Below are 19,483 nucleotides of genomic sequence, written 5' to 3' on the forward strand. Positions count from 1 at the left end.
CATGAGCAGGGCCAGACAGAATCTGCTACATTTTTTGCTGTTTCTTTGCAGAAAGTTGTAAAATATCTGCAGATTTATGCAGAATGATTTTGAGAGTCTATAAACTATATAAAAAAATAAAACATTTTAATTATTTAAACACTTTTATGTAAGGTTTACAATGCAAATCCAATTAGATCTACTTGTTTGGTAGATCTAGAAGCAAGTCTCTCAAATAATAAATGTACTTAATGACAGAAAAAAATTACTTTACAAACTTTATTGGAAATACTTCTATGAATTTGCATATTATTCAATAGTATTACTGAAATTAATATAAACACTGAAGAATTATGTACACACATTTGCATAAGTAAATAAATAGACTCGATGGCCTGAAAAATTTGGAAATCTGCGATTACTGCACATGTACATTCTGTGTGGGCCTAAATATGAGTTATTCATTCATTATTAGGACACATTTTAATTCATAAGAAAGGTAAAACGGTTGTAAATTGGACCTCATTGGTTTAGCTGTACATATAAAATACACTTTAAAGCATGGGGTCATAAGACATGTTCAAGAATCGAACTTCAAGGGCTACTCAGTATATTTTTGATTTACAAAAATAGCCAGTTCCCAAAAAAAAAAAAAAAAAAGGACTACACTGGATGCACGGTATATGTCAAATTAATTAAAAGAAATACAGCTTCTGTGGTCAGGATTGAAAATATATTTAGACCGCTTTAAGGTTTATGAGTCGTGTTCATGAATCGAACCATGCAGTATGTTTTTGATTCACTAAACATTACATTGTAAACGAGTTCAAGAAATGGGGAATAGTAACCAAATAATTTGGATTCACTAAAAAGAATCAGCTCATTAATCATGGAATTGACTATGTTGGCTGTGCTGACTGTTTTTGATTCACTAAAAATAACCTTGTCAAATGATTGATTTTGTTGTAAGAACATGCATGTGCTGTATAATATAAATGAATTAAAACAAAGCATAGGTTCATAATTAAAGCATTTAAATTATACTTTAAAAAAACTATACATATTTTTAAAGCGCTGTCGCCTCACAGCAAGAAGCTTGCTGATTCGAGCCTCGGCTTGGTCAGTTGGCATTTTCTGTGTGGAGTTTGCATGTTCGCTTTGTGTTGGCGTGGGTTTCCTCCTGGTGCTCCTGTTTCCCTCACAGTCCAAAGACATGCGTTACAGGTGAATTAGGTAAGCTAAAACTGTCTGTAGTGTATGTGTGTAAATGAAAGTGTATGGATGTTTGCCAGTGATGGGATACAGCTGGAAGGGAGTCCGTTGCATAAAACATATGCAGGATAAGTTGGCGGTTCATTCCCCTGTGGCGATCCCTGATTAATAAAAAGACTGTGCCAAAAAGAAAATGAATGAATGAATATTTTTGAAGCAGTACACTTTATTGCTTTACTAAAAATCTATTAAAATATTATTTATTACATTCACAATTGTACTTAAGTACTGCTTAAGTTTACTTTTAATTAGTGCACTTTATAGTTCATATCTTTGTTTATAACTAAAATGAGATAATTAAAATGTACTTTTATTTAAGTAAATTTTTAGTGCACTCCCTTTTTTTACCTGGGTAATTGAACAGCACAGGCTCCATTTGTTTAGGTATGTTTTTGATTCACTGGAAGTAACCTCTTCAGAACCTCAATTTGTTTTGGACCACACAAGGTTACAGAAGAATTTCTGCTGCTCTGAAAGTTTCATTGAGCACAGCAGCCTCCATCATTCGTAAGGGGAAGATGTTTGGAACCACCAGGACTCTTCCTAGAGCTGGCCGGCCATCTAAGCTGAGTGATCGGGGCAAAGAGCCTTATTCAGGGAGGTGATCAATAACCCGGTGTTCACTCTGTCTGAGTTCTTCTGTGGAGTTCTTCTGTCTTCTTTGGATCTGGCCCAGCCAGAGCCCAGATCCAAATCTTATTGAACATCTCTGGAGAGATCTGAAAATGGCTGTACACCATCACTTCCCATCCAACCTGATAAAGCTTGAGCAGTACTGCAACGAGAAATGTGGGCAAAAATTCCCAAAGACACATTGTCATTATGAGGTATGTAGAATTTGAGGAAATAAAGGATTTAAATCCATTTTGAAATAGGGCTGTAGCAAAAACAAATTTAGAAAAAGTGAAGCAATATCAATACTTTCCGGATGCACTGTAAAGCGTTTTTCTGATCTCATTTAATTTGGACTAATTGGGGTAAATGCTACGTTCTTCACAGTTGAAGATTTAAAACCACTATATAAACCAACATGTGAAACATTTGAAAACTAATATCTTGAAATTTTAGAACACAATTAATTAATCATTTGTATTGTTGTTGTAGTTTTTAGTGTCAGCTATCAAATGACAACACCTCAGGCTGAATGTTATAGTCATTTTTTTCATGTCCTTTGTTGTCATTATTTAAGGCAAAGTTCACTCTATGTGTACCATATGTGTATTTTAGCATTTAAGTGGAAACAAAAGAGGAAGCGGGGGATTATGAAAGTGTGTTCCTTCTCTCTCCTCAAGTTTATCTGAAGATCATCGTTCAGGCTGAACAAACATTCACTTCTTTGACTGCATGCTGGGTTTTGTCGTCCTGCTCTCTTTCTTGTTTTTCCATGTTGTGAATCGGTGTAGGATCTGCATGGTGGTCTCCCCAGAGCACTTCCTTCCAGCACTCAGGAGAGCTTCTTCACTGCTCTTCTACACATTCTTCCATATCTTTTACTGCTTTTGAAGTAAAAAATGGTAGAAAACGAATCAAAGAGGTCTTTATGAGAATGAGAATGAGTGTTTTTACTTTTGTGAAGCATGAAGCACAATTTTCAAGAGGTTATGAGTTGAAGGTTCATTTATAGTTAGTCTCTCAAAACAATGACTAGCAGAAGCCACTGGAAATCCAATCTATGTGTCACACAAACAAGATGAAACATGATTTAAGCATCTTGTTCCATGGTGAAACAGAGATTAGCTGTGGCATTGTTTGAACAGTTCTTGTTAAACCACATTTTTAGTCATTTAGCATAACTACAAATATGGATCTACTTTGGAAACTTGAGTAAACCTGTTGCCTAAAATTGAGCAAGTATAGCTTTTATCACATGCTAGCATGTTAGCGCTGACAATCGCTTAGCTTATAGAGATAGGTGAACTTAGTAAACTTGAGTGTGGGTAAATTAGATTTATGAGCTAGGTTTGTAAGGGAAGCTATGCTGAGGCGTTTATGTAATAGTCTTTAATGTTATTTTGAGATAAAAAGAGACAAAAAAAGGCAAAAATAAATAATTTACATCAAATTAAATTAAGTAAATCAAGTTAAATCATATCAACAAAAAAGAAGTTAAAGCAATATAAAAACATTTTGTAGTGATAATTTATTGATTAGAACATTTTCCAGTGTAGCCTACTTATTTATTTTATATACTTATTTAAATTCCATTAGATTTTCTATCTGCTACATTGTGTTTTTTAAGGTTGTAAAAGCTCACATTTGTAGTTTATATAATAATAATAACAATAATAATAATAATAATAATAATAATAATAATAATAATAATAATAATAATAATAATCTGTTTTTGTATTAACAACTTACAACTTTAGGTTAAACATAAAATCCATGAGTAATATATTTATCATAAAACGGGATCGTGAATCTTTATTATTTACTGCCACAGTCACGTCCACTCCGCGTGTGCGCGCCTAATGCAAAACGGATTTCGGACAAAAGGAGAGGGACAGTAAGCAAAGCAGCACAAATGAAGCAAGAACGGAAAGGGCGCGAAAAAACAAGGCTCTCCACGAGGAAGGAGCAACTTGTAGGAAAAGTATTGACCTGTTCAACGCTTCAAGTGAGGGTAAGTTTCATCATCTTTTGTAATGTGTTCGTCAGTTTAATGCTAGCTGCTTACAACTGTTAACAAACACCTCAAAAGCATATCCCAGAGTAGTGTGTTTTAGTTACATTAGTAACATTAAAAATCGTTGTGTGGTTATCATGGTACATTCTGTAGCCTTTAAAACAAAACCATTTTAAAAATAAAAGCAGCCCACCATGTGTGACTGAAAACTTTTGTCTCCCTATTTTGCACATTTAGATGGTCAACTGGTAGTATCTAGAGCAGCAGTCACAATTTTAACTGGAAGTTAGACGACAGGGCGGATATGAAAGGTTTATTTGTTATATTGTATTTGTATGAAATATATTAATTTTTTGGTATTTGAAAAGTGGGTTTCCATGACTTTTGGATGTATGGAATGCCAGTGGGAGACTAGCATGAAATTGTGTTTCAGTTTGGCCCTACATACTGTAGAAGAGCACAATTCTGAAGATGCGAATAGCTCAAATTAAAGTGCCTTAGTGGCTGTTGTTAATATTTAATTTTTTTTATTTCCATATGGGTTTTTAAAAAAAAATCAGTTAAACTATTTTTTTTATTGTAAGCTTGAAGGAGAACCACAACAACTTGCAGTCTTGATTTGGATTTTAATACAGAAGACAAAGATACAACTTAAAAACATCAATGAGAAAAATAACTACAGTTAAATAAAGCTTTGAATGACATAACACATTACTGACTGTAACAAAGCAAAATAATTATGTGTCTGGTCGGCCATATTTGTTACACTGACTCTAAGTATAATCTATAGAGAAACATATTTAAAGTTGCAAAACCCACATGGCAAAATACTACAGTAGTTTTGTAAATACTATTGTTTTGATTTTATATATTATACATCAGGGGTTCTCAGTCTCGGTCCTGGAGGTCCAATATCCTGCAAAACTTAGCATTTATATCTAGTTCACTTATATCACACATTTCTCACTGAAACTCTAATTGAGTTCAGTAGTGTAAAGTAACTAATTACAAATACTCAAATTCCTGTGATTGAGTCGTTTTTCTCAGGAATTGTAACTTTCTCAGCATTTTTAACAAACAGTACTTTTACTTTCCCTTGAGTACATTTTTAGTACAGTTTTTTTTTTACTTTTACTCCACTTCTTTTCTTCACCTGCAGTCACTAATTTATTTTTTCTGTTCTGTGATTCCTGTCCAATCAAATCACACATAGAAGGTAAATCGCCTCATAATGGACTACCTGAAGACATGGGTGCTTTATAATTGCAGCACACTGTTTTAAAACATAAAAATGTCCAGGAAGATGTCCATAATCTTTACACGCGTTGACCCAAAGACACATTAGATACATTTCACTGATGAGAAGATCACAGATGTTTACTGTATGATGACCGAAATGGCCTTAAACACCCAGCAGGCACAGGATTTCAACATGACGTCAGATTGATGTTGTACTCCATCGTCGTGTGGACATTGCATGTTGTTTGGAATGAAAAATGGGGTTGACGTCAGAACTCAACGTCAGGCCGACGTCAATGTCCAACGTCCAACCTAAAACCAATCAAATATCAACATCTAATGATGTTGCTGCTTGATGTTGTATGGATGGTACCACTATGACATCTATCAGATGTTGGATTTTGGTTGCCATACCTGACGAATAAATGTCAGTATTTGACGTCAATATGACGTTGGTTTAAGAAGTTAGATTTTGGTCATTTTTCAACACAACCTAAAATCAATCAAATTATTATTGGACATCAAAGTAAGATCGTCCTTAGATGCTGACTAGACATTGAATTTTGGTCACCTGACATCACAATATAAATCTAACCTAATATAACGTCTTATGACGTTGTGTACCTGCTGGGCAATAATTAAATTAAACTGCACACCAGAATGTTACGTTTACACAAACACATGCACAAATTACATGTAACTGCATCAGCTTTTCACAGCGTAATGCTCACTACTCTTGAGCACTTTTAAAAGGGCCACTTTTTACTCATACTGGTACTTTTACATTAGTATGATCTTTTAGTACTGTTTCTGTACAGCATCAATGGGAAATGTACTTTTCTGTCTGAATTCAGCCATTAGACATGATTGTTTTAAAATATGTTGAATTAATCAGAACAGATGTGTTCTACAAAAGCATATATAATTGATTAACAACCTCAGAGCTCACACCGGGGCTGTCTTTCAAACTTTAAACCAGTTATTGTTAAAAATCAATTTCCCTATGGAGAAAATGAATGGAGATTTTTGACTTCCGGAGTTGGAGTTTTATTGTCTTTAGTCACGTCATGGTGTAAACATGGTGTAAAGCTTTGAGAGAGCTTGAAGTCTCTAGAGATCCACTCGAAATAATCTCTGCCGATTACTGCGACTAGCGCGCTTTTAGAGGAGCCACATGTCGCCATTGAACTCTTTGTTCCAGTCTCGGTGGGAAAGAGCACAGAGCAAACATCAAACCGAGTGAAACATAATAATGTTAATGTTTTAAAACGCTGATTCTGTCTTTGTATAGGATTATCACTAAGGATTTGCCATTCAAGGAGTGTCTAGTTCGCTTATCACTGGATGTGTTGATAGTTCAGGACCTAAATGTAGATCTGGGATGGATGCGAATTGAGAAACAATGAGCGTATTGTTTCCAATAGAACCAGAGGTGCAGCGCGGTCAACATTTGTGACACCGAAGCACATTATTTGTAATATCATACGAATATGCTGTGTGATTCAACTTAAAAGCTTATCTGTACACATGTGGTTCATGACTAAATTGTTTGTCAGTGTTTACACTAAACACACATAGACAATGTCGAAATTCCCATTTGACCAGCATCATCGCTGCATGAGTAATCCGCTGTTTTTGACAACCAAAACTCAACGTAAAATAGTGAGAGAGGAATCAATGGAGCGGTTTGGGATGAACCGAGTTTCAGGTCTGGAATGTGGGTGTTCGGCACACCTTTCGGCTTTGCAGGGAACGTGGCTGTCTTTATTTATAGCCATTGGTTGTGTTTCACCTCTCTCTGAATCCTGAGCCTGTTTAACCGCTATTGTGCACCTGGACAGGACAACACGCATAAACAAACGCCCTCCTCTATGGAAGACAAATGTCGAGTGTGTTTAGGCGCGCGGCCTGTATGAGAGGTGAGCAGGGTGTGTTTTGGGTGTGTGTGAATCAGTATTTGCTTTCAGTGAAGTTTCAGGTTGGTCAATGTAAAAAATGATGATCTGTCACTAAAAAATGCTGACACATCAATGTCTGTAACTATGACTAAATGAATAAACCAAAATCAATCCCATAGGATCTGAGGAACAGCCCACTATTTGTCAAATTTGTAACTTTGTGCAAATACTTTGTGACCTGAAAAGATTAGCGCTGGTGAATGGTATTATTAAACTGGATGCGACTGGCTTTTTGTAGTCTTTAAATCTGGAGATCAGTGAATATGGTTCATTCATTCATTTAATTGTTTTCCTTCAGCTTAGTCTCTTTATTCATCAGGGGTCGCCAATACGGAATGAACTACCAACCTATCCAGCATATTTTTTACACAGCGGATGCCCTTCCAGTTGCAAGGAAAGAATATGGTGTATTTTAAAAAATATATTTATATAAAAAAAACATTAAAACATCACATTTTTAAATTAAATTTAACTTTTTTTTATTAGCAAGTTTAACATAATTCAATTAACTGTAAAGATATTGCAAATAAATGCCTTTTTTATCCATGAAAATATAGAGGGAAAATGTTTCTAACATTGTTAATTTATTCTTAAGAGTTATTTCTTTAGCATTAAATGATTTCTGGTTAATTATGTGACCCAAATCCTTGAGTAATGCTGCTAAAAATTCAGCTTTGACCTCAGAATAAATGTCATGGTAAATATATTACAAAAAAAAGTTATATTAATTGTGAAATAATTATAATAATTATAATAATTTCAGAATTTTAAGGCTAAACTAAGGCTGCATTTGTTTAAATAACAAAAAAAAAAAAAAAAAAAAAAATATATATATATATATATATATATATATATATATATATATATATATATACTGTATATATATATATATATATATATATATATATATATATATATATATATATATATATATATATTTTTTTTTTTGTTATTTAAACAAATGCAGCCTTAGTTTAGCCTTAAAATTCTGAAATTATTATTAAAATGAATTTTAAAAAATGGCAAAACGGTGGCTCAGTGGTTAAGCATTTTCACCTCACAGCAAGAACGTTAGTTGGCATTTCTGTGTAGAGTTCTCCCTGCATGTTCCCCCTATGTTCGCCTGGATTTCCTCTGGGTGCTCCAGTTTTCCCCACAGTCCAAAGACATGCACTATATGTGAATGAAATAAACTAAATTGTCTGTAGTGTCTAAGTGTGTATGGGTGTTTCCTAGTATTGGGTTGCAGCTAGAAGGGCATCCGCTGTGTAAAACATATGCTGGATAAGTTGGCTGTTCATTCCGCTGGACTAAGAACATGGAAGAAAAAGGAATGAATGTATGATTAAAAAAATATTACAAACTTTTGAATGGTTGTTTATGTTTAAAGATGTAGTCACTCGATATAGAAGAATGTTGTTGTATTTTCTTCTAGTACGCCACAATCTATCCTTTTTTTAAATACGAACATAATATTTTTTATGATTTACATATTTCTAAAAACTATATTTCAGGAACAGAGTGCAGATCTATGATACTGATTAACTGTTATTTTAAATCTTTATTTTACCAATCAATCCATTTATCAAAAGAAGTGTTTAATAATTTAAAATGTAATAACGCAGTGGTTCTCAAACTGTGGTACGCGTACCACTAGTGGTACGTGGGCTTCCTCCTAGTGGTACGCGGAGGAATCGCCAAATAATGAAATAAACAATTAACACTTTTAATCCTTTGATGCGTATTATAACATCGATGTGATAAGCATTGGCTGTTTAGTGAAGCGTACGATCACAGCTCTGTGCTTAGAGTGTTTATTTTAGTGCATTGTGTCATAAGCTGCTGAATATCAGTTTCCGAAGTTTAAGAATTGATTCTGAAGCGTGATTTGACTGACATGAAAAGTAGCCAATCACAGTCGACCTTGTCTAGTTTTGCGTGAAACGTAAGGGCGGGACAAAGGCTTTCTGTGTTGCAGAGACAGAAAAAAACAACTTAAAAACAAATGTTTTGTTGGAATAATGCTTCTCGGATGTTTTCACTATAGAAATGTCTAGCAGAGTTATTAAACCGCGGACATATTTCCTGCCTATTTTATGATCTTCATACACGTTTCGCCCTTCGACAGCCAGTCGACTCGCCTCTGACCTGTCACTCCTCTATACAGTCTGAATGGCGGCGCGGGAATGGAGGTATTGCGCAATAACTTATTTCTGCAATTGTGGCGAGTGCTTTGTTTTATCACGAGAGCGCATTAATGTACGCAAATCGCTAAAACAGATATGCGAGCTCTTAAATATGCTTTTTTCAAACTAACTGCAAGTGCTCTCATGATCGCCTGCGTGCTCAGATTGAATACAATCGCGATCTTTCCACTATTAAAGTATTTAGAAATAGATTGATGCATAATCGATGACAATGCTAATGGTCTTGTTTAGCTGTGTTGTGAAGTGAAACTTACTTTTAGCAAAGGGAATTTGTTTATTTCTTTACGACAAAATAATTATGCTGCAAATGTTTCTGGATGAGGTATTTGTGTGATTTATACATTTAGCTGTATTCTGATCTGTCTTAAAGCATTACAGGTCAAAGCAATCCATTGTTACTTATTGTTTATTTATCAAAATTAACAATAAAGCTCTTAAAGCACCGCTTTGATAAATGTAGTGCTGTCATATTTCAAATACCTCAAGTAAAATTAAGTCATTTGTTTTATTTTTTTTAACTGACAGTGTACTTGTATTTTTTTAAAGTTTGTATTTTAGATTAAGATCAAGTGTAAAATAAAATCTCCATGTGATGTACAGCTATTTAAGAAAATAAATTTGCCATATTGTAAAGAAAAATAGTGTAAAATATGTAAATAAAAGGCTAAATTTAAATATTTTTACCATATACTTTAATTTAACCTTTCAAAGCTTGAAAATATTGTTTAAAAAATGGGCAAAAACTGTCTTGATGGCCTTAAAGATTATGTGGTAGTTTTACCAGTGCTATTGAAAAAGATTAATTGTCATGAAAGGAAAAATCGGTCACACTTCCTTTGTTAGGGCAAGTTCCTATACATGTAGCTTTGGGATTTAAGCAATTAAACCATTCAATCAAGTTTACACTTAAAAAAAGTGATTTCATAATGAAAATCAGATTTTTTTAACTAGTACTTATTAAGAGAGTATTTGTACTTTTACCTAATATTAGTATTATTTACTAAAATTTGTGTTATTTTAGCCGTGTAATAGTATTTTTACTTGAGTACAAAAAAGATTTTATAAGCATTTAGTGCAGGTTTATTATATTATTAATATATGGTTAATAAATATTATTATTATTATTATTATTATTATTATGAATGGTTTTTATTTGTATCTATTCCAATATAATGTTTTATGGGTTGCTGACAATACATTTCAGGTCTTCAATACATGTCAGTCTTGAAAAATAGGTGCTGGAATTGATTTTCATTAGGCTGTCCCTGTATGAACCCTGTCATATGTACATTTAACATATATTTCAAGATTTGTCTGAAAGTGTATGAATATGACATTTAGCCTATATTTATGAGGTCCAAGCAACATTTCCAACTTTTTGATGAATAGGCTACTATGAAAACTTTGGATTTAAGTACTGCAGTTTTCTTTTTACTTTTTAAGAACAGCGCCATTTTTTAATGAACTTTTAAAAGCACATTTTAACTAAAACGTTTTTTTTTTTTTACCTGCAAGCACAGTTAATGTTCAGACTATTTAAAATGTTTAAAGTGACTGACAATAATACATATTCTTAATAATAGAAATTAATCTGCATCGTTTTTAACAATGTGCACACCTGTAGCTGCTTAATTAGGCCTACGACGCTATTTTTTAAGACTGGTTAAAAAAATAGCGTCGTAAGGTGGTACTTGGAGAGACAACTTTTTTCTAAGGTGGTACTTGGTGAAAAAAGTTTGAGAACCACTGTAATAACGTTTATACGATTTCATATTCATTCATATGTATATATTTTAATAAGTACTAGTCAGAATAAACAAGTACTATCAATGATAATGGAACGTTCACTGAGAAATTATGTTGCTGCTTTTTCAAGCTACTTATTTAAATTTGAACAAATTAATTGTTTTATAATTAGTCCATTTAAAGTCGTAAAAATGAAAAAGTGAACTTAATCAATTGTTGTGGGGACATAATGGAGGAGTTGTGTGGAACCCAGCATTTTTTATTGTTTTATTTTACCCATGGGTGACGCAGTGGCGCAGTAGGTAGTGCTGTCGCCTTATAGCAAGAAGGTCGCTGGTTCGATCCTCGGCTGGGTCAGTTGGCGTTTCTGTGTGGAGTTTGCATGTTGTTCCCGCATTTGTGTGGGTTTCCTCCAGGTCCTCCAGTTTCCCCCACAGTCCAAAGACATGCGGTACAGGTGAATTGGGTAGGCTAAATTGTCCGTAGTGTATGTGTGTATTTATGTTTCTCAGGGATGGGTTGCAGCTGGAAGGGCATCCGCTGCGTAAAAACATGCTGGATAAGTTGGCGGTTCATTCTGCTGTGGCGACCCCAGATTAATAAAGTGACCAAGCCGAAAAGAAAATGAATGAATGAATGAATGAATTTTACCCATATGCTGATATTTTATTTCCATAAAATTTATAAAAACTTTACTTGTATATAATAAGGCTTCTATGTAAATAAAATCACTTTGTAAAATTTATTTGATGTCACAATTTAAAAATATTTAATAATATACATTATATTACTTGATCTTAAAATGTGTTCAGAAAAATATTCAGATTTCCTTCCAAAAACACAGCTCCACAGGCTCCAAGTCTAGGCTTATTATGAAACTAAACACCAGTGTTTATCATCCTCATTCCCCCAGTGGCTTCTCTTCTCTTCCTCTGTCACTGACTGTCAAACCACCAAACGTCAAGAGAGTTTCAGCTTACTGAGGCCTATCAATCAAAATGATTGGCAGCTCTCAAGGGGCGTGTCACAAGAGAGACCCCACCCTCTGTCACTGAAGAAGCTTTGAGCTGTCCGTCAAAACATAGCAATTACATCATTTGAGCTAAATGTGACGGAACTTCAGCTGATGTGCGAACACACACACATACACAACAATAATCATAACATTTCATTGAAAAACCCTCGTGAGAGTACCCTACTGCTCAAATAGCGCACAGGACACGCTCTGCCTGTCCGTCCCCCAGCGCAGACACATTCAGGCAGAATTATGCATTTATTAAAATCATTTTTATTTCTAGAATTCCCTCATGTGTGACTAAAGCTGAGGTCGGGATTCAAGGCCACGCTGGGGTTTGAGTGTAAAAGATCTGCATTAACACACTGATTCTCCGCTCATTTGCATTGTTGGAATAACTGTGGTGGATCTTTGCATACATAAATATAAATTGACGAATTAGCTCCTCGCCTCTGTGATTAGATAGTATTAAGGACTTTGATCGTGTGTGGACTTATTCTGTTAAAAGTGACCTGCTGAATCCTTACTCTCAATCTGCGTATATATCTCTTCACACATATACTCACTATTTATCATATAAAAATGCAGTTAGTTCATATAAAAGTGAAATATAGCTAACTGTGTGCAATCATTTAAACTGCATGATTCACTTAGAAAACTGTATTTTAAGTTAAACAAATTCATTTCTCTCTGAGAAATTTGATTTAATTTTTGTTTTTTTGTCACATCTGCAGGTCTGAACTTCAGACCATAATGATGATTTATTGACAAATGATACAATAAAGCCAAACATCAGCACTATTTAGGTGAGATTAGTTTTGCAAATGTGTTTGAGTAATCATATGAGCAGAGAAAATGTGTGATTTTATGTGATGATTCAGATGAGATTGGGATCATGAGATGGGAGTGACCGTCTGGATGTGAATGTTATGGAAGATCTTCACGAAATCTACCTAGTTTATCTGATTTTTTTCACTTTTTGGACTTGAATATGGATTTTTGAAAACTGACAGTGATGCCACTGCAACACAATTTGAAACTATTTGTTAATTTGTTTATTGATTTTATTATAGAAATGGTTTTCAGTATATATAAATATTATTTTTTCCATTAATTTTACATATTAAATTAGTTTCAAATTAAATATACAGATTATTTCAAAGGAAAAAGAAGTTTTTATTTATATAAAAACCTTTAAAATAATAGAAAATTTAATAGAATGTTCACAAACAACATCACACTTAGACTTAATTAAAACTGTTAACAGATAAACAGAATTAAGAGTTTTAAAAAAGAAAAGTAAAACAAAAAAGGAAAGATTCAAACTGCTAAAAAGTAGAAATTTTACTCAAGATGAATACTGGATAAATGGAATCTTTAAGCTCATAAACACTTTCTTGAGCCACAGCCAATAGGAGCACTAGTAGACAGGGTCCCCGCGGGTCCTTAAAAAGTCTTGAAATGTCTTAAATAAAATTTTCGATTTTTAAGGTCTGAAAATGTCTTGAATTCTGTAACTTTCCATAAGGAGGTCTTAAATTTCATGTGGGATCTTAAATTTCATGTCCAACTCGTCTTTTTTATTAATTTTTTTCAACCGCTATTTGACCAGCGCAACATTTGGGGGCAGCACTTTGTGGTTGCAACCTGCATCATTCCATAGGTGACATACAAATGATTGATGAATGCATTGCATTAATACTTCGCCACCACGCATTTTGCGAAATCGCAAACATGGGCAAATGTTTGTTTGATGACAATTGGTTGGAGGACGAAAAGTATCGGGGGTGGCTAAAGAAAACAGCCAGTAATCATGAAGGGAGGTGTGCTTTATGTAAAAAGACGATAAAACTGAGGACAATGGGCCACATAGCGCTCGATTCACACATGAAAGCAGAGAAGCACAAAAAGTATGTGTAGTTGCTGGCAAGTAGTTTGCCCATAAGTATGTTCTCATCAAGCACTTCGACCTCAGCCTTCCACAAGGCCGTCCACTTCTAGCAATGCCTTCAGCAGCTTTGCGAATATAGTTACATTTAAGGCTGAAATACTGTGGGTATTTCAAACCATAAGCCGCCACCACTCGTACACCTCAAATGAGGACGTCCACCTAGTTTTTCAAGCAATGTTCCCTGACTCAGAGTGTGCGAGTACGTTCACATGTGGAAGAGATAAAACAGTATGTTTAGCACGATTTGGTGTTGCCCCATACCTAAAGAAGAAACTAATTTCACGAGCAAACCAGGACGCTTTCATCATAATGTTCGATGAGTCCATGAATGCAGCAACGAAGACTTAGACTTGCACTTTAGACGTTGATAAACTGACGAGACCGGTACCCTAATGTTAGGGTTGTAAGGTCAATCAGCACTCGGCATAAAAGTTTTTGCGCCCCTTTGACCTGTCTTGAGCGTGGCTCTGGTGAGTTGTGCCACGCTAATGCTTCACCACATCATTCTGTGTTGACACACTGAACATTTTCCTGTTTTTTCTTTTTTTTGTTTAGGTAAAGTCTTAAATTTTCATTTTAGAGGACTTAAAAAGGTCTTAAAAGGTCTTAAATGTCCTGTTAAAAAATGTGCAGATACCCTGGTAGAGCTCACATGATCCTCTCTCAACTCGCTCTGAGGCCAGTTGTTTTCTCCGTGCTGTAGACCTACACAGACCTGCGTTTGCAGTTGGTCACCACCTAGAGTGACAGGCAGCTACAAAGTCGCTGCTAAGTGTGAATGAGGCAGAATTTATTGTCATATGCACAAGTACTATAAAAAAGTCTAAATACAACAATACAATAAACATCAGTGCTTTGCACAAAAAATAATTATAATTAATAATAGATACATAAGGGTGACACAGTGGCTCAGCGGTTAGCACTCTCACCTCACAGCAGGAAGGGTGCTGGTTCAAGTCTTAAGTTGGGTCAGTTGCTGTTTATTTGTGAAGTTTGCATGTTCTCCTCTTGTTCTCATTGGTTTCCTCCGGTTGCTCTGATTTTCCCCACTAAAGACATGCGCAATAAATTAATTCAATAAACTAAACTGGCTGTAGTGTATGAGTGCATGTGTGTATGGGTGTTTCCAGTACTGGATTGGAGATGAAAGGGCATCCGCTGTGCAAAACATGCTGGAATACATGACGGTCCATTCCGCTGTGTCGACCCCTGATAAATTAAGGACTTTAGGTCAAAGGAAAATTATTGAATACATAAATACATAAATATTAATATTAATAATAATATTAAATGCACTAAATAGAAACTATCATATAGAAACTTTTGCATTATGTGTATAACAGTGAAAGGAAGGAATTAGGTTCAGTTTCTGTGATCAGACTCTCCTTATTGATTTCATTTTCTTTCTTATGAGGAATGGAATGCCAGCAGTGCTTGAACCACCATCTGCTACTTTACACTCAAACTTGGCAGAAAGGTCTAAATCCATAATGAAGGTGAACCGGGCAGCTCTACAAGATATTTAGATGTAGTCACGGTATTCAACAAAGGTCAAAACAAATGAGCAGAAATGTTGTGTGGGGGGGTGGGGGGGTGGGGTGGGGGGGGAGGTTGGGAAGAATACAATTCAAATACCTCTACTCAGACCTGAGATTTCTGACATTCTGAGAAAAATTTTCAATTCAACAGGGTAGGAAAAAATCTGATGGGTGTCAAACTCAAATGTACTTGACCTCCTCAGGGCTTAATTACTCATTTCAGGAAATACACCTGCATGATAAAAATAAAAAATGCCAGCAAAGCAATTGATCATTGACACATTAAAGAGGGAAATACTGTGTTTAATAAAAGTCACATTTTCTAAATATCTTGCTTCTTTTCTATGTCTGATCTCTGCTGTAACAGTTAAAACCTGTAAATTTCTTTTCATTCCAACTACTGCTTTTTTATCAGTCCTGTTATTGCGGTCTGTCCATGACTATGTAATTTCTGCGATGTGTTTTGTGCTTGAGAAGTGTTGATTCATTTATGTTTCTTACTGAAAGAATGACACCCGCTTTGTTCATGGTCATCTTAAGTTGAGTTAGATTAAATGTCCAGTCTCTCCCTAAAAAAAAATGTTTCCAGTTGTTTCCTCCCGTCTGCAAGAGTTGAGTCATGGTCAGACTACAGTACTTCAGAATGTGGAGTTGGTCATGAGAGAGCAAAATTAAGGAGTCAATTCTATTGAGAAATAACACACTTAATAGGTCATTGAAGGACAGTCAAATAGCTTTACTGTAACCCATTTTCTTTATTTTATTTTGTTAAAATGCTAATTGAATAAAATATAACATTATTTAATTTGAGGTTAAAATGAGTAATTAAGCCCTAAGGAGGTCAAGTACATTTGAGGTTGACACCCATCATATTTTTTCTCTTTAAATTTCAATTTGTAATTAATATTTTCCTAGAACATATAAAGCTACTAAATTTGGACCGTTATTGAAGTTATTTTGTTACATAAGCTCCAGATTTGGCTTCAGTACTGACTTATCTAATATGCACAAATATAATATTTTAATGCGTCCCAAAGACAATATGAATTTAAATGAAAGATTTGTGAGGGATGTACTCATACATGCTGAGAAATGTATGGATTAAAATAGAGTAAGAGGTATGTTTTACATTGTACTTTATTTTTCCATCAGGAAAACAGCATTATGCCGGATATTTTAATGTGACTTTAGGATCACAAGCATATCTGTGACCAAAAGCTCTTTTGAGTTCACCGTGTTTTGTTCCTCCAAATTATTTTCTTTTTGTACTCCCTACAGTACTGTTAATATTAAATATACATCCATATAATTGCTTATTTAGGGTTTTGGGGGTTATTAGTTTTCTACTTTTAACATTCAAAAAACTAACTCTGAGGAGAATGATGCTGCCTCATTATACCCAATTAAAATATGTTTTACAGTTTTATTATTCATTTGTTGTTTTACAGTTTAACAGAGAAGTTGTTACTATGATTCATACAATGCATCATGGGGCATATCACACTTAATAGATGAAAGTAAAAAAGGCCAAATTTCCTAGCTGGGAAAGCTTGTTTTATTTTAGCTTTTTTTAAATTAATAATGTAATTTAGTATAATTTTAGAAACACAAGTACAATTGTTAAACTTTTATCAAATCTGTATGTTAAACAAATGTTTCCTCGGCAAGCGTACAGGATGACGTCATCATTCTCTGGTTAACAAATCCTTAAAATCGATATTTAACATAAGCACTTCCATTCATTCTGTATTTGAATTCACCTTTTAGTCTGCTAACCAGTTTGATTTTTCTGAAGCTTGATACTTTGAACCTTTAACTGAATTTTTCTCACATTCTTGTTGTGATGGACATCACTATCATACTCCTGTCACACTTCTGTCAGTCTGTCATCTCATGGCAGCTCATCTGAAGACAATCAGAGACAGAGAGGAACGGAGCAAGGGAATGCACTGAAAGATGAGTGTGAGAGGAGGAGAGGAGAACAATGCCAGGGCTGTTGGGTAAAGATTCACAGAACAGGACATTAGCCAGGAAAAGAGAGACTGGGAGAGAGAGAATGCTGAAGATGATGGTACTAGATTACACACTAATGGAATGAAAGGACACCTGTGGAAGATCCAATCTGCATGTGGGAAAGCAATGGTGTAGGATTCAATTATAATGCAGGATTACATTAAATCTGATTGCTAGTGGTATAAACACAATCGATACTGTAGAAAGGTTTTTATGTTTCTAACTTAATTAAGCTCGTTTTGTTAAATAACCTTCATCATGCAGTACATTGTCACTTAAATTCACATTTGCATCTAAATGCATTTAAACTGGCATGAAAGATTATAATTTCATTTTACAGTAAATTTCACACAATGTAGACAACGTGTTATTTTATTTGTCAGGTTAAAAACATTGTAGTTTTCAAGGAGACAAAAATGTATTTATTAAAGTTTGCATTTTCAAATCTGTTGTTAAAAGATTGTCTTTTGAGGTCCATAAAATGTAAATGAGAAGCCAAACTTTAAATATAAAAGTTAGTGGTGTAACGGATCACAAATCTCTCGTTTGGATCACATTATACCTTTTTAGTCACCGATCGGACCATTTTTCGCATCAGCCAAAAAAGGAGGTAACAAATGCAATTTGCTTTCCAATTATTTCAAAAACAGTACTGCAAATATAAAATATGGAACAAACTGTGCTTTAAGCATCTTCACTGTAAGAAAAACACTTTAGCTTCAAAAATCCTTCAGTCAAGAGCAGCGAGGGATTTTCTCTTTTTGTTGTTTGATTAATGATAAAACAGGCGGCAGTAGGAATTGGGCGTTGTCACTTTAATGATTTCTCTTTCACGTGTCTTTTGATTCTCAACTCGTTTGTTTATTACACAAATGAGAGATAATATGAATAATCACTAAGCACCGTGGTTTGACACCTATTTGACCATTAAAGCACTCACGTTAAGATGACTTTAGATGTTTGTGCTCTGCTCGTCCCAGTGTGCGAATAAGACCGAATGCTGACCGCATGCTTCTGACTGTGTGTGCACACCGTACACAGTCAGAAGCATGCGGTCTTTCGCGCTTTTAAGAGCAACAAATATGTACAACTGAAAGGGGGCGGTATATGATGCAATAATCGTTTATCTCGATTAATGGTTTTTCATAATCGTTAGAAGCCAAAATCGAAATCGTATTTTCTATTAATTGCACAGCCCTAATCATATGTGCTCCAAACTGTGGGTTGTGATCTGTACAATCAACCGTGATCCGTTACACCCCTAATAAAAGTTGTCTGATTTTAGATGGTGTAGTGTTCTGCAGGTTTTTTTGTTAGACAAGTTGGTGGCAACAAGTTCATCGCTGAATTAATTCAACCGAATTGAATGAGTCATTGAATCATTAGTCTCAGTCTCATCCTGTGGACCATTGGTCTAATGCTGATGGCACACTTGACTGGAAACACTTGGGTTTTGTAGTTTGAAGTTGTTCTTTGATTGGTGGAATTTCGACAGGATGCTGTAGAGGTGTGTGTGTTTGTGTGTTACGTTTTTAGCACTACATCTGGAAATTATACAGAGATGTAATCCTTAAATCAGTGACAATGAACATTAATTAAAACAAATGACTAAATACTGGATTCTTAAATCTTTTATATTCATATGCATAAAATGAACAATTCACTCCCGGAGATAAATTGTTCCTCATGAATTACATGAAAGATTTGTTTCAAATGAAATATTTTTAAAGAAAAGACTCCTCACTAGTGATAAACTATTGAGAAGACATCTAAGAGTTTGCTTGAGGGACTTAGTGTAATCTAAAAGAGATATTTTCACTTATTTGAAGACTACATTTTGCAAGAATCTTATTTTCCAAGCCTGGCTGTTTTTTTTCTGATTTTTGAAGCTTTCCCTTAAGACCCAGTTCGGCTAGTTGTTTGACCTCTAACATCTATT

At 34.6% G+C, this 19,483-nt stretch overlaps 1 protein-coding gene across 25 annotated transcripts in view; it reads left to right on the forward strand.

Moving 5' to 3' along the window:
- Positions 1 to 3,748: 3,748 nt before the first annotated feature.
- LOC141376138 (uncharacterized) overlaps positions 3,749 to 19,483 on the forward strand; it is a 1,062,333-nt gene continuing 1,046,598 nt past the window's right edge. For all 25 annotated transcript variants that reach the window (XR_015499513.1, XR_015499510.1, XR_015499506.1 and 22 more), the window contains exon 1: positions 3,749 to 3,874. The gene's annotated coding sequence lies outside the window, so the exon portion shown is untranslated. The remainder of the gene's footprint in view (positions 3,875 to 19,483) is intronic.

Source organism: Danio rerio, chromosome 9 (genome assembly GCF_052040795.2).
Source record: "Danio rerio strain M-AB ecotype USA chromosome 9, GRCz13ab, whole genome shotgun sequence".
NCBI lineage: Eukaryota > Metazoa > Chordata > Actinopteri > Cypriniformes > Danionidae > Danio > Danio rerio.